General features: G+C 37.5%; 6 non-coding genes across 6 annotated transcripts; all 6 read right to left on the reverse strand.

The window, feature by feature from the left end:
* Positions 1-826: 826 nt before the first annotated feature.
* TRNAF-GAA (transfer RNA phenylalanine (anticodon GAA)) lies at positions 827-899 on the reverse strand. The gene has a single exon. It is a non-coding gene; the product is annotated as a tRNA-Phe (tRNA).
* Positions 900-3,744: 2,845 nt separating this feature from the next.
* On the reverse strand, positions 3,745-3,817 carry TRNAF-GAA (transfer RNA phenylalanine (anticodon GAA)). The gene has a single exon. It is a non-coding gene; the product is annotated as a tRNA-Phe (tRNA).
* A 2,845-nt stretch (positions 3,818-6,662) lies between these two features.
* Positions 6,663-6,735, reverse strand: TRNAF-GAA (transfer RNA phenylalanine (anticodon GAA)). The gene has a single exon. It is a non-coding gene; the product is annotated as a tRNA-Phe (tRNA).
* Positions 6,736-8,411: 1,676 nt separating this feature from the next.
* TRNAF-GAA (transfer RNA phenylalanine (anticodon GAA)) lies at positions 8,412-8,484 on the reverse strand. The gene has a single exon. It is a non-coding gene; the product is annotated as a tRNA-Phe (tRNA).
* Positions 8,485-9,580: 1,096 nt separating this feature from the next.
* On the reverse strand, positions 9,581-9,653 carry TRNAF-GAA (transfer RNA phenylalanine (anticodon GAA)). Its single transcript has one exon. It is a non-coding gene; the product is annotated as a tRNA-Phe (tRNA).
* Positions 9,654-12,498: 2,845 nt separating this feature from the next.
* On the reverse strand, positions 12,499-12,571 carry TRNAF-GAA (transfer RNA phenylalanine (anticodon GAA)). The gene has a single exon. It is a non-coding gene; the product is annotated as a tRNA-Phe (tRNA).
* Positions 12,572-14,633: the final 2,062 nt, after the last annotated feature.

The raw sequence follows: 14,633 nt of genomic DNA on the forward strand, positions 1-14,633 counted from the left end.
AGGAGAAGTGAAAGCTGATGCAGACAAGTGTTTACTTTGAAAAAAGTATAAAATGGGATAAATTCGTCATCAAAGTTGATGGCAAGAGAGGTGGAAGCAAGTTTAGAAGGAGGACAGAAAGACACCTTTTTGTTGAAGTTATCATGTTGTTGATCAGTTGATAAAATATTTTGAGAAATAAAGAAAAAAAAATAGAGCTGATTTCAAGAAATATTTTGCAAGAATGTAGGATCCCCTCGCACTGTGCTGAAAGTCAGGATTGAATCAGGTACCTTAAGCTCTTCAGTCTAACGATCTCCCAACTGAGATATTTCAGCCAACAAGTCCCTGTGGCCTCCTGATGTATTATTAATAATTGTAGACGATACATACAGAACCTGGTCATTCTATTTTCGTTTATAGTTATGTGTTAAAGTGTCCAGTATCATTCAGCAGGTAACTTGGTCTGATGAGTGAATATCCTTTTTAGGGGACAAGGTAGGTAGAATTTTTTTTTCTAAACTCTGAATTGACTTATACTCTGAAACACAGACCTATATGGCCAGGGTGTACAAGCTATGTCATCTGACTACTGACAGTTTTGTATAAGGGGAATTGGAGGCTGATGCAGGCAAAGCTTTACTTTAAAATAAAGCAAGAAGTTGCAAATAAATGAGGCATAGTTGAATACAAGAGAGGTGGAAGCAAGTTTGAAAGGAAGACAGAAAGTAAATAATATGTTGAATTGATTGTGTTGTTGATCAGATTGATAAAAGGTTTTGATAAAGAAGAGCGTTGATTTAACTCCAAACAGCTTTTGTGACATGAAAAGCAGAAGTTGAAATTGTGCCGAAACCCGGGATTGAACCAGGGACCTTTAGATCTTCAGTCTAACGCTCTCCCAACTGAGCTATTTCGGCCTGCTGGTAGTTTGGGTCTTCATCCTTTCTTTTAAACTTCCCAAGAAAATAGATGCTCAACCTCATGCTAGAGCTATGTTTTAAGATGTCCTGTATCATTCATCAGTTAACGGGTGCAATAGGTAAATAGCATTTTTCGGATCCAGGTTAGGTAGCTTTTGTTTTTTACTCTGAATGGACTAGCACCATATTACACAGAGGTATTTGGCCTGAGTAGGTAAGCTATGTCATCTGAATACTGAAATCTGTGTTCAAGGAGAAGTGGAAGCTGATGCAGACAAGAGTTTACTTTACAAAAAAGCATGAAATAGGAAACATTTGTAGTCGAAGCTGAATGCAAGAGAGGTGGAAGCAAATTTAGAAGGAGGACAGAAAGACAATTCTATGTTGAATTGATCATGTTGTCGATCAGTTGATCAAATATTTTGATAAATAAAGAAAGAAAAACTTGAGCTGATACCAAGAAATATTTTGTGAGAAGCAAGAAACCTCTCAGACTTTTCCGAAACCCAGCATTGAACAAGGGACTTTTAGATTTTCAATCTAACACTCTCCCAACTGAGCTATTTCATCCAGCTGGCCATTTTGGCTTTCTGTTGTATTTTTGATAATTGTTAAAGATAAATGCAGACCCTGGTCATTCTATCTGCATGTGCAGTTATGTGTTAAATTGTCCAATGTTATTCAGCAGCTAAATTGGTCTGATGGGTGAATTTCCTTTTTAGGAGCCAAGTTAGTTAGAAGATGTTTGTAAACTATGAATGGACTTATACTCAGACACACAGACCTATGTGGCGAGGGTAGGCAAACTAGGTCATCTGACTACTAACAGTTTTGTATAAGGGGAACTCGAGGCTGTTGCAGGCAAAGCTTTACTTTCAATTAAAGGAAGAATTGGCAAATAAAGCAGGTAAAGTTGAATACAAGAGAGGTGGAAGCAAGTTTGACAGAAAGACAGAATGTAAAAAATATGTTGAAATGGTTGTCTTTTCGATCAGCTTGATAAAAGGTTTTGATCATTATAAACAACGTCAATATGAGTTGACTCCAAATAGCATTTGTGGCATGCAAAGCAGAAGTTCAAAATGTGCCTAAACCCGGGATTGAACCAGGGACCTTTAGATCTTCAGTCTACTGCTCTCCCAACTGAGCTATTTCATCCAGTGTGGCAATTTTGGCTTTCTGTTGTATTTTTTATAATTGTTAAAGATAAATGCAGAACCTGGTCACTCTATCTGCATGTGCAGTTATGTGTTAAATTGTCCAGTATTATTCAGTAGCTAAATTGGTCTGATGGGTGAATTTCCTTTTTAGGAGCCAAGTTAGTTAGATGATGTTTGTAAACTATGAATGGACTTATACTCAGAAACACAGACCTATATGGCGAGGGTCGGCAAGCTAGGTCATCTGACTACTAACAGTTTTGTATAAGGGGAACTGGAGGCTGATGCAGGCAAAGCTTTACTTTCAATTAAAGGAAGAATTGGGAAATAAAGGAGGCAAAGTTGAATACAAGAGAGGTGGAAGCAAGTTTGAAAGAAAGACAGAAAGTAAATAATATGTTGAATTAATTGTATTGTCGATTATCTTGATAAAAGGTTTTGATCATTATAAACAAAGTCAATATGAGTTGACTCAAAATAGTCTTTGTGGCATGCAAAGCAGAAGTTCAAAATGTGCCGAAACCCGGGATCGAACCAGGGACCTTTAGATCTTCAGTCTAACACTCTCCCAACTGAGCTATTTCAGCCTGCCAGCAGCTATAGAATTCAGCCTCTTTTTTTGAACAATCCCAGAACAGAGATGCAGAACCTGGATTTTCAATCTGAGGTTAGAACTGTGTTTTAATGTGTCCTGCATTGTTCAGCAGCTAACTGGTGAAATGGGTGAGTAGCGTTTTTGGGATAAATGTTAGGTCGTTTTTCTTTTAAAACTCTGAGTGGACCAGCACTGTATTACACAGACGTATGTCGCCTGAGTAGGTAAGCTATGTCATCTCAATACTGACAACTTTGTTCAAGGAGAAGTGAAAGCTGATGCAGACAAGTGTTTACTTTGAAAAAAGTATAAAATGGGATAAATTCGTCATCAAAGTTGATGGCAAGAGAGGTGGAAGCAAGTTTAGAAGGAGGACAGAAAGACAACTTTTTGTTGAAGTTATCATGTTGTTGATCAGTTGATAAAATATTTTGAGAAATAAAGAAAAAAAAAATAGAGCTGATTTCAAGAAATATTTTGCAAGAATGTAGGATCCCCTCGCACTGTGCTGAAAGTCAGGATTGAATCAGGTACCTTAAGCTCTTCAGTCTAACGATCTCCCAACTGAGATATTTCAGCCAACAAGTCCCTGTGGCCTCCTGATGTATTATTAATAATTGTAGACGATACATACAGAACCTGGTCATTCTATTTTCGTTTATAGTTATGTGTTAAAGTGTCCAGTATCATTCAGCAGGTAACTTGGTTTGATGAGTGAATATCCTTTTTAGGGGACAAGGTAGGTAGAATTTTTTTTTCTAAACTCTGAATTGACTTATACTCTGAAACACAGACCTATATGGCCAGGGTGTACAAGCTATGTCATCTGACTACTGACAGTTTTGTATAAGGGGAATTGGAGGCTGATGCAGGCAAAGCTTTACTTTAAAATAAAGCAAGAAGTTTCAAATAAATGAGGCATAGTTGAATACAAGAGAGGTGGAAGCAAGTTTGAAAAGAAGACAGAAAGTAAATAATATGTTGAATTGATTGTGTTGTTGATCAGATTGATAAAAGGTTTTGATAAAGAAGAGCGTTGATTTAACTCCAAACAGCTTTTGTGACTGAAAAGCAGAAGTTGAAATTGTGCCGAAACCCGGGATTGAACCAGGGACCTTTAGATCTTCAGTCTAACACTCTCCCAACTGAGCTATTTCGGCCTGCTGTTAGTTTGGGTCTTCATCCTTTCTTTTAAACTTCCCAAGAAAATAGATGCTCAACCTCATGCTAGAGCTATGTTTTAAGATGTCCTGTATCATTCATCAGTTAACGGGTGCAATAGGTAAATAGCATTTTTCGGATCCAGGTTAGGTAGCTTTTTTTTTTACTCTGAATGGACTAGCACCATATTACACAGAGGTATTTGGCCTGAGTAGGTAAGCTATGTCATCTGAATACTGAAATCTGTGTTCAAGGAGAAGTGGAAGCTGATGCAGACAAGAGTTTACTTTACAAAAAAGCATGAAATAGGAAACATTTGTAGTCGAAGCTGAATGCAAGAGAGGTGGAAGCAAATTTAGAAGGAGGACAGAAAGACAATTCTATGTTGAATTGATCATGTTGTCGATCAGTTGATCAAATATTTTGATAAATAAAGAAAGAAAAACTTGAGCTGATACCAAGAAATATTTTGTGAGAAGCAAGAAACCTCTCAGACTTTTCCGAAACCCAGCATTGAACAAGGGACTTTTAGATTTTCAATCTAACACTCTCCCAACTGAGCTATTTCATCCAGCTGGCCATTTTGGCTTTCTGTTGTATTTTTGATAATTGTTAAAGATAAATGCAGACCCTGGTCATTCTATCTGCATGTGCAGTTATGTGTTAAATTGTCCAATGTTATTCAGCAGCTAAATTGGTCTGATGGGTGAATTTCCTTTTTAGGAGCCAAGTTAGTTAGAAGATGTTTGTAAACTATGAATGGACTTATACTCAGACACACAGACCTATGTGGCGAGGGTAGGCAAACTAGGTCATCTGACTACTAACAGTTTTGTATAAGGGGAACTCGAGGCTGATGCAGGCAAAGCTTTACTTTCAATTAAAGGAAGAATTGGCAAATAAAGCAGGTAAAGTTGAATACAAGAGAGGTGGAAGCAAGTTTGACAGAAAGACAGAATGTAAAAAATATGTTGAAATGGTTGTCTTTTCGATCAGCTTGATAAAAGGTTTTGATCATTATAAACAACGTCAATATGAGTTGACTCCAAATAGCATTTGTGGCATGCAAAGCAGAAGTTCAAAATGTGCCTAAACCCGGGATTGAACCAGGGACCTTTAGATCTTCAGTCTACTGCTCTCCCAACTGAGCTATTTCATCCAGTGTGGCAATTTTGGCTTTCTGTTGTATTTTTTATAATTGTTAAAGATAAATGCAGAACCTGGTCACTCTATCTGCATGTGCAGTTATGTGTTAAATTGTCCAGTATTATTCAGTAGCTAAATTGGTCTGATGGGTGAATTTCCTTTTTAGGAGCCAAGTTAGTTAGATGATGTTTGTAAACTATGAATGGACTTATACTCAGAAACACAGACCTATATGGCGAGGGTCGGCAAGCTAGGTCATCTGACTACTAACAGTTTTGTATAAGGGGAACTGGAGGCTGATGCAGGCAAAGCTTTACTTTCAATTAAAGGAAGAATTGGGAAATAAAGGAGGCAAAGTTGAATACAAGAGAGGTGGAAGCAAGTTTGAAAGAAAGACAGAAAGTAAATAATATGTTGAATTAATTGTATTGTCGATTATCTTGATAAAAGGTTTTGATCATTATAAACAAAGTCAATATGAGTTGACTCAAAATAGTCTTTGTGGCATGCAAAGCAGAAGTTCAAAATGTGCCGAAACCCGGGATCGAACAAGGGACCTTTAGATCTTCAGTCTAACACTCTCCCAACTGAGCTATTTCGGCCTGCCAGCAGCTATAGTATTCAGCCTCTTTTTTTGAACAATCCCAGAACAGAGATGCAGAACCTGGATTTTCAATCTGAGGTTAGAACTGTGTTTTAATGTGTCCTGCATTGTTCAGCAGCTAACTGGTGAAATGGGTGAGTAGCGTTTTTGGGATAAATGTTAGGTCGTTTTTCTTTTAAAACTCTGAGTGGACCAGCACTGTATTACACAGACGTATGTCGCCTGAGTAGGTAAGCTATGTCATCTCAATACTGACAACTTTGTTCAAGGAGAAGTGAAAGCTGATGCAGACAAGTGTTTACTTTGAAAAAAGTATAAAATGGGATAAATTCGTCATCAAAGTTGATGGCAAGAGAGGTGGAAGCAAGTTTAGAAGGAGGACAGAAAGACAACTTTTTGTTGAAGTTATCATGTTGTTGATCAGTTGATAAAATATTTTGAGAAATAAAGAAAAAAAAAATAGAGCTGATTTCAAGAAATATTTTGCAAGAATGTAGGATCCCCTCGCACTGTGCTGAAAGTCAGGATTGAATCAGGTACCTTAAGCTCTTCAGTCTAACGATCTCCCAACTGAGATATTTCAGCCAACAAGTCCCTGTGGCCTCCTGATGTATTATTAATAATTGTAGACGATACATACAGAACCTGGTCATTCTATTTTCGTTTATAGTTATGTGTTAAAGTGTCCAGTATCATTCAGCAGGTAACTTGGTCTGATGAGTGAATATCCTTTTTAGGGGACAAGGTAGGTAGAATTTTTTTTTCTAAACTCTGAATTGACTTATACTCTGAAACACAGACCTATATGGCCAGGGTGTACAAGCTATGTCATCTGACTACTGACAGTTTTGTATAAGGGGAATTGGAGGCTGATGCAGGCAAAGCTTTACTTTAAAATAAAGCAAGAAGTTGCAAATAAATGCGGCATAGTTGAATACAAGAGAGGTGGAAGCAAGTTTGAAAGGAAGACAGAAAGTAAATAATATGTTGAATTGATTGTGTTGTTGATCAGATTGATAAAAGGTTTTGATAAAGAAGAGTGTTGATTTAACTCCAAACAGCTTTTGTGACATGAAAAGCAGAAGTTGAAATTGTGCCGAAACCCGGGATTGAACCAGGGACCTTTAGATCTTCAGTCTAACGCTCTCCCAACTGAGCTATTTCGGCCTGCTGGTAGTTTGGGTCTTCATCCTTTCTTTTAAACTTCCCAAGAAAATAGATGCTCAACCTCATGCTAGAGCTATGTTTTAAGATGTCCTGTATCATTCATCAGTTAACGGGTGCAATAGGTAAATAGCATTTTTCGGATCCAGGTTAGGTAGCTTTTGTTTTTTACTCTGAATGGACTAGCACCATATTACACAGAGGTATTTGGCCTGAGTAGGTAAGCTATGTCATCTGAATACTGAAATCTGTGTTCAAGGAGAAGTGGAAGCTGATGCAGACAAGAGTTTACTTTACAAAAAAGCATGAAATAGGAAACATTTGTAGTCGAAGCTGAATGCAAGAGAGGTGGAAGCAAATTTAGAAGGAGGACAGAAAGACAATTCTATGTTGAATTGATCATGTTGTCGGTCAGTTGATCAAATATTTTGATAAATAAAGAAAGAAAAACTTGAGCTGATACCAAGAAATATTTTGTGAGAAGCAAGAAACCTCTCAGACTTTTCCGAAACCCAGCATTGAACAAGGGACTTTTAGATTTTCAATCTAACACTCTCCCAACTGAGCTATTTCATCCAGCTGGCCATTTTGGCTTTCTGTTGTATTTTTGATAATTGTTAAAGATAAATGCAGACCCTGGTCATTCTATCTGCATGTGCAGTTATGTGTTAAATTGTCCAATATTATTCAGCAGCTAAATTGGTCTGATGGGTGAATTTCCTTTTTAGGAGCCAAGTTAGTTAGAAGATGTTTGTAAACTATGAATGGACTTATACTCAGAGACACAGACCTATATGGCGAGGGTAGGCAAACTAGGTCATCTGACTACTAACAGTTTTGTATAAGGGGAACTCGAGGCTGATGCAGGCAAAGCTTTACTTTCAATTAAAGGAAGAATTGGCAAATAAAGCAGGTAAAGTTGAATACAAGAGAGGTGGAAGCAAGTTTGACAGAAAGACAGAATGTAAAAAATATGTTGAAATGGTTGTCTTATCGATCAGCTTGATAAAAGGTTTTGATCATTATAAACAACGTCAATATGAGTTGACTCCAAATAGCATTTGTGGCATGCAAAGCAGAAGTTCAAAATGTGCCTAAACCCGGGATTGAACCAGGGACCTTTAGATCTTCAGTCTACTGCTCTCCCAACTGAGCTATTTCATCCAGCTGGCAATTTTGGCTTTCTGTTGTATTTTTTATAATTGTTAAAGATAAATGCAGAACCTGGTCACTCTATCTGCATGTGCAGTTATGTGTTAAATTGTCCAGTATTATTCAGTAGCTAAATTGGTCTGATGGGTGAATTTCCTTTTTAGGAGCCAAGTTAGTTAGATGATGTTTGTAAACTATGAATGGACTTATACTCAGAAACACAGACCTATATGGCGAGGGTCGGCAAGCTAGGTCATCTGACTACTAACAGTTTTGTATAAGGGGAACTGGAGGCTGATGCAGGCAAAGCTTTACTTTCAATTAAAGGAAGAATTGGGAAATAAAGGAGGCAAAGTTGAATACAAGAGAGGTGGAAGCAAGTTTGAAAGAAAGACAGAAAGTAAATAATATGTTGAATTAATTGTATTGTCGATTATCTTGATAAAAGGTTTTGATCATTATAAACAAAGTCAATATGAGTTGACTCAAAATAGTCTTTGTGGCATGCAAAGCAGAAGTTCAAAATGTGCCGAAACCCGGGATCGAACCAGGGACCTTTAGATCTTCAGTCTAACACTCTCCCAACTGAGCTATTTCGGCCTGCCAGCAGCTATAGTATTCAGCCTCTTTTTTTGAACAATCCCAGAACAGAGATGCAGAACCTGGATTTTCAATCTGAGGTTAGAGCTGTGTTTTAATGTGTCCTGCATTGTTCAGCAGCTAACTGGTGAAATGGGTGAGTAGCGTTTTTGGGATAAATGTTAGGTTGTTTTTCTTTTAAAACTCTGAGTGGACCAGCACTGTATTACACAGACGTATGTCGCCTGAGTAGGTAAGCTATGTCATCTCAATACTGACAACTTTGTTCAAGGAGAAGTGAAAGCTGATGCAGACAAGAGTTTACTTTGAAAAAAGTATAAAATGGGATAAATTCGTCATCAAAGTTGATGGCAAGAGAGGTGGAAGCAAGTTTAGAAGGAGGACAGAAAGACAACTTTTTGTTGAAGTTATCATGTTGTTGATCAGTTGATAAAATATTTTGAGAAATAAAGAAAAAAAAACTAGAGCTGATTTCAAGAAATATTTTGCAAGAATGTAGGATCCCCTCGCACTGTGCTGAAAGTCAGGATTGAATCAGGTACCTTAAGCTCTTCAGTCTAACGATCTCCCAACTGAGATATTTCAGCCAACAAGTCCCTGTGGCCTCCTGATGTATTATTAATAATTGTAGACGATACATACAGAACCTGGTCATTCTATTTTCGTTTATAGTTATGTGTTAAAGTGTCCAGTATCATTCAGCAGGTAACTTGGTCTGATGAGTGAATATCCTTTTTAGGGGACAAGGTAGGTAGAATTTTTTTTTCTAAACTCTGAATTGACTTATACTCTGAAACACAGACCTATATGGCCAGGGTGTACAAGCTATGTCATCTGACTACTGACAGTTTTGTATAAGGGGAATTGGAGGCTGATGCAGGCAAAGCTTTACTTTAAAATAAAGCAAGAAGTTGCAAATAAATGAGGCATAGTTGAATACAAGAGAGGTGGAAGCAAGTTTGAAAGGAAGACAGAAAGTAAATAATATGTTGAATTGATTGTGTTGTTGATCAGATTGATAAAAGGTTTTGATAAAGAAGAGCGTTGATTTAACTCCAAACAGCTTTTGTGACATGAAAAGCAGAAGTTGAAATTGTGCCGAAACCCGGGATTGAACCAGGGACCTTTAGATCTTCAGTCTAACGCTCTCCCAACTGAGCTATTTCGGCCTGCTGGTAGTTTGGGTCTTCATCCTTTCTTTTAAACTTCCCAAGAAAATAGATGCTCAACCTCATGCTAGAGCTATGTTTTAAGATGTCCTGTATCATTCATCAGTTAACGGGTGCAATAGGTAAATAGCATTTTTCGGATCCAGGTTAGGTAGCTTTTGTTTTTTACTCTGAATGGACTAGCACCATATTACACAGAGGTATTTGGCCTGAGTAGGTAAGCTATGTCATCTGAATACTGAAATCTGTGTTCAAGGAGAAGTGGAAGCTGATGCAGACAAGAGTTTACTTTACAAAAAAGCATGAAATAGGAAACATTTGTAGTCGAAGCTGAATGCAAGAGAGGTGGAAGCAAATTTAGAAGGAGGACAGAAAGACAATTCTATGTTGAATTGATCATGTTGTCGATCAGTTGATCAAATATTTTGATAAATAAAGAAAGAAAAACTTGAGCTGATACCAAGAAATATTTTGTGAGAAGCAAGAAACCTCTCAGACTTTTCCGAAACCCAGCATTGAACAAGGGACTTTTAGATTTTCAATCTAACACTCTCCCAACTGAGCTATTTCATCCAGCTGGCCATTTTGGCTTTCTGTTGTATTTTTGATAATTGTTAAAGATAAATGCAGACCCTGGTCATTCTATCTGCATGTGCAGTTATGTGTTAAATTGTCCAATATTATTCAGCAGCTAAATTGGTCTGATGGGTGAATTTCCTTTTTAGGAGCCAAGTTAGTTAGAAGATGTTTGTAAACTATGAATGGACTTATACTCAGACACACAGACCTATATGGCGAGGGTAGGCAAACTAGGTCATCTGACTACTAACAGTTTTGTATAAGGGGAACTCGAGGCTGATGCAGGCAAAGCTTTACTTTCAATTAAAGGAAGAATTGGCAAATAAAGCAGGTAAAGTTGAATACAAGAGAGGTGGAAGCAAGTTTGACAGAAAGACAGAATGTAAAAAATATGTTGAAATGGTTGTCTTATCGATCAGCTTGATAAAAGGTTTTGATCATTATAAACAACGTCAATATGAGTTGACTCCAAATAGCATTTGTGGCATGCAAAGCAGAAGTTCAAAATGTGCCTAAACCCGGGATTGAACCAGGGACCTTTAGATCTTCAGTCTACTGCTCTCCCAACTGAGCTATTTCATCCAGCTGGCAATTTTTGCTTTCTGTTGTATTTTTTATAATTGTTAAAGAAAAATGCAGAACCTGGTCACTCTATCTGCATGTGCAGTTATGTGTTAAATTGTCCAGTATTATTCAGTAGCTAAATTGGTCTGATGGGTGAATTGCCTTTTTAGGAGCCAAGTTAGTTAGATGATGTTTGTAAACTATGAATGGACTTATACTCAGAAACACAGACCTATATGGCGAGGGTCGGCAAGCTAGGTCATCTGACTACTAACAGTTTTGTATAAGGGGAACTGGAGGCTGATGCAGGCAAAGCTTTACTTTCAATTAAAGGAAGAATTGGGAAATAAAGGAGGCAAAGTTGAATACAAGAGAGGTGGAAGCAAGTTTGAAAGAAAGACAGAAAGTAAATAATATGTTGAATTAATTGTATTGTCGATTATCTTGATAAAAGGTTTTGATCATTATAAACAAAGTCAATATGAGTTGACTCAAAATAGTCTTTGTGGCATGCAAAGCAGAAGTTCAAAATGTTCCGAAACCCGGGATCGAACCAGGGACCTTTAGATCTTCAGTCTAACGCTCTCCCAACTGAGCTATTTCGGCCTCCCAGCAGCTATAGTATTCAGCCTCTTTTTTTGAACAATCCCAGAACAGAGATGCAGAACCTGGATTTTCAATCTGAGGTTAGAGCTGTGTTTTAATGTGTCCTGCATTGTTCAGCAGCTAACTGGTGAAATGGGTGAGTAGCGTTTTTGGGATAAATGTTAGGTCGTTTTTCTTTTAAAACTCTAAGTGGACCAGCACTGTATTACACAGACGTATGTCGCCTGAGTAGGTAAGCTATGTCATCTCAATACTGACAACTTTGTTCAAGGAGAAGTGAAAGCTGATGCAGACAAGAGTTTGCTTTGAAAAAGTATAAAATGGGATAAATTCGTCATCAAAGCTGATGGCAAGAGAGGTGGAAGCAAGTTTAGAAGGAGGACAGAAAGACAACTTTTTGTTGAAGTTATCATGTTGTTGATCAGTTGATAAAATATTTTGAGAAATAAAGAAAAAAAAACCTAGAGCTGATTTCAAGAAATATTTTGCAAGAATGTAGGATCCCCTCGCACTGTGCTGAAAGTCAGGATTGAATCAGGTACCTTAAGCTCTTCAGTCTAACGATCTCCCAACTGAGATATTTCAGCCAACAAGTCCCTGTGGCCTCCTGATGTATTATTAATAATTGTAGACGATACATACAGAACCTGGTCATTCTATTTTCGTTTATAGTTATGAGTTAAAGTGTCCAGTATCATTCAGCAGGTAACTTGGTCTGATGAGTGAATATCCTTTTTAGGGGACAATGTAGGTAGAATTTTTTTTTCTAAACTCTGAATTGACTTATACTCTGAAACACAGACCTATATGGCCAGGGTGTACAAGCTATGTTATCTGACTACTGACAGTTTTGTATAAGGGGAATTGGAGGCTGATGCAGGCAAAGCTTTACTTTAAAATAAAACAAGAAGTTTCAAATAAATGAGGCATAGTTGAATACAAGAGAGGTGGAAGCAAGTTTGAAAAGAAGACAGAAAGTAAATAATATGTTGAATTGATTGTGTTGTTGATCAGATTGATAAAAGGTTTTGATAAAGAAGAGCGTTGATTTAACTCCAAACAGCTTTTGTGACATGAAAAGCAGAAGTTGAAATTGTGCCGAAACCCGGGATTGAACCAGGGACCTTTAGATCTTCAGTCTAACGCTCTCCCAACTGAGCTATTTCGGCCTGCTGGTAGTTTGGGTCTTCATCCTTTCTTTTAAACTTCCCAAGAAAATAGATGCTCAACCTCATGCTAGAGCTATGTTTTAAGATGTCCTGTATCATTCATCAGTTAACGGGTGCAATAGGTAAATAGCATTTTTCGGATCCAGGTTAGGTAGCTTTTTTTTTTACTCTGAATGGACTAGCACCATATTACACAGAGGTATTTAGCCTGAGTAGGTAAGCTATGTCATCTGAATACTGAAATCTGTGTTCAAGGAGAAGTGGAAGCTGATGCAGACAAGAGTTTACTTTACAAAAAAGCATGAAATAGGAAACATTTGTAGTCGAAGCTGAATGCAAGAGAGGTGGAAGCAAATTTAGAAGGAGGACAGAAAGACAATTCTATGTTGAATTGATCATGTTGTCGATCAGTTGATCAAATATTTTGATAAATAAAGAAAGAAAAACTTGAGCTGATACCAAGAAATATTTTGTGAGAAGCAAGAAACCTCTCAGACTTTTCCGAAACCCAGCATTGAACAAGGGACTTTTAGATTTTCAATCTAACACTCTCCCAACTGAGCTATTTCATCCAGCTGGCCATTTTGGCTTTCTGTTGTATTTTTGATAATTGTTAAAGATAAATGCAGACCCTGGTCATTCTATCTGCATGTGCAGTTATGTGTTAAATTGTCCAATGTTATTCAGCAGCTAAATTGGTCTGATGGGTGAATTTCCTTTTTAGGAGCCAAGTTAGTTAGAAGATGTTTGTAAACTATGAATGGACTTATACTCAGACACACAGACCTATGTGGCGAGGGTAGGCAAACTAGGTCATCTGACTACTAACAGTTTTGTATAAGGGGAACTCGAGGCTGATGCAGGCAAAGCTTTACTTTCAATTAAAGGAAGAATTGGCAAATAAAGCAGGTAAAGTTGAATACAAGAGAGGTGGAAGCAAGTTTGACAGAAAGACAGAATGTAAAAAATATGTTGAAATGGTTGTCTTTTCGATCAGCTTGATAAAAGGTTTTGATCATTATAAACAACGTCAATATGAGTTGACTCCAAATAGCATTTGTGGCATGCAAAGCAGAAGTTCAAAATGTGCCTAAACCCGGGATTGAACCAGGGACCTTTAGATCTTCAGTCTACTGCTCTCCCAACTGAGCTATTTCATCCAGTGTGGCAATTTTGGCTTTCTGTTGTATTTTTTATAATTGTTAAAGATAAATGCAGAACCTGGTCACTCTATCTGCATGTGCAGTTATGTGTTAAATTGTCCAGTATTATTCAGTAGCTAAATTGGTCTGATGGGTGAATTTCCTTTTTAGGAGCCAAGTTAGTTAGATGATGTTTGTAAACTATGAATGGACTTATACTCAGAAACACAGACCTATATGGCGAGGGTCGGCAAGCTAGGTCATCTGACTACTAACAGTTTTGTATAAGGGGAACTGGAGGCTGATGCAGGCAAAGCTTTACTTTCAATTAAAGGAAGAATTGGGAAATAAAGGAGGCAAAGTTGAATACAAGAGAGGTGGAAGCAAGTTTGAAAGAAAGACAGAAAGTAAATAATATGTTGAATTAATTGTATTGTCGATTATCTTGATAAAAGGTTTTGATCATTATAAACAAAGTCAATATGAGTTGACTCAAAATAGTCTTTGTGGCATGCAAAGCAGAAGTTCAAAATGTGCCGAAACCCGGGATCGAACCAGGGACCTTTAGATCTTCAGTCTAACTCTCTCCCAACTGAGCTATTTCGGCCTGCCAGCAGCTATAGTATTCAGCCTCTTTTTTTGAACAATCCCAGAACAGAGATGCAGAACCTGGATTTTCAATCTGAGGTTAGAACTGTGTTTTAATGTGTCCTGCATTGTTCAGCAGCTAACTGGTGAAATGGGTGAGTAGCGTTTTTGGGATAAATGTTAGGTCGTTTTTCTTTTAAAACTCTGAGTGGACCAGCACTGTATTACACAGACGTATGTCGCCTGAGTAGGTAAGCTATGTCATCTCAATACTGACAACTTTGTTCAAGGAGAAGTGAAAGCTGATGCAGACAAGTGTTTACTTTGAAAAA

Source organism: Triturus cristatus, chromosome 8 (genome assembly GCF_964204655.1).
Source record: "Triturus cristatus chromosome 8, aTriCri1.1, whole genome shotgun sequence".
NCBI classification, from domain to species: domain Eukaryota; kingdom Metazoa; phylum Chordata; class Amphibia; order Caudata; family Salamandridae; genus Triturus; species Triturus cristatus.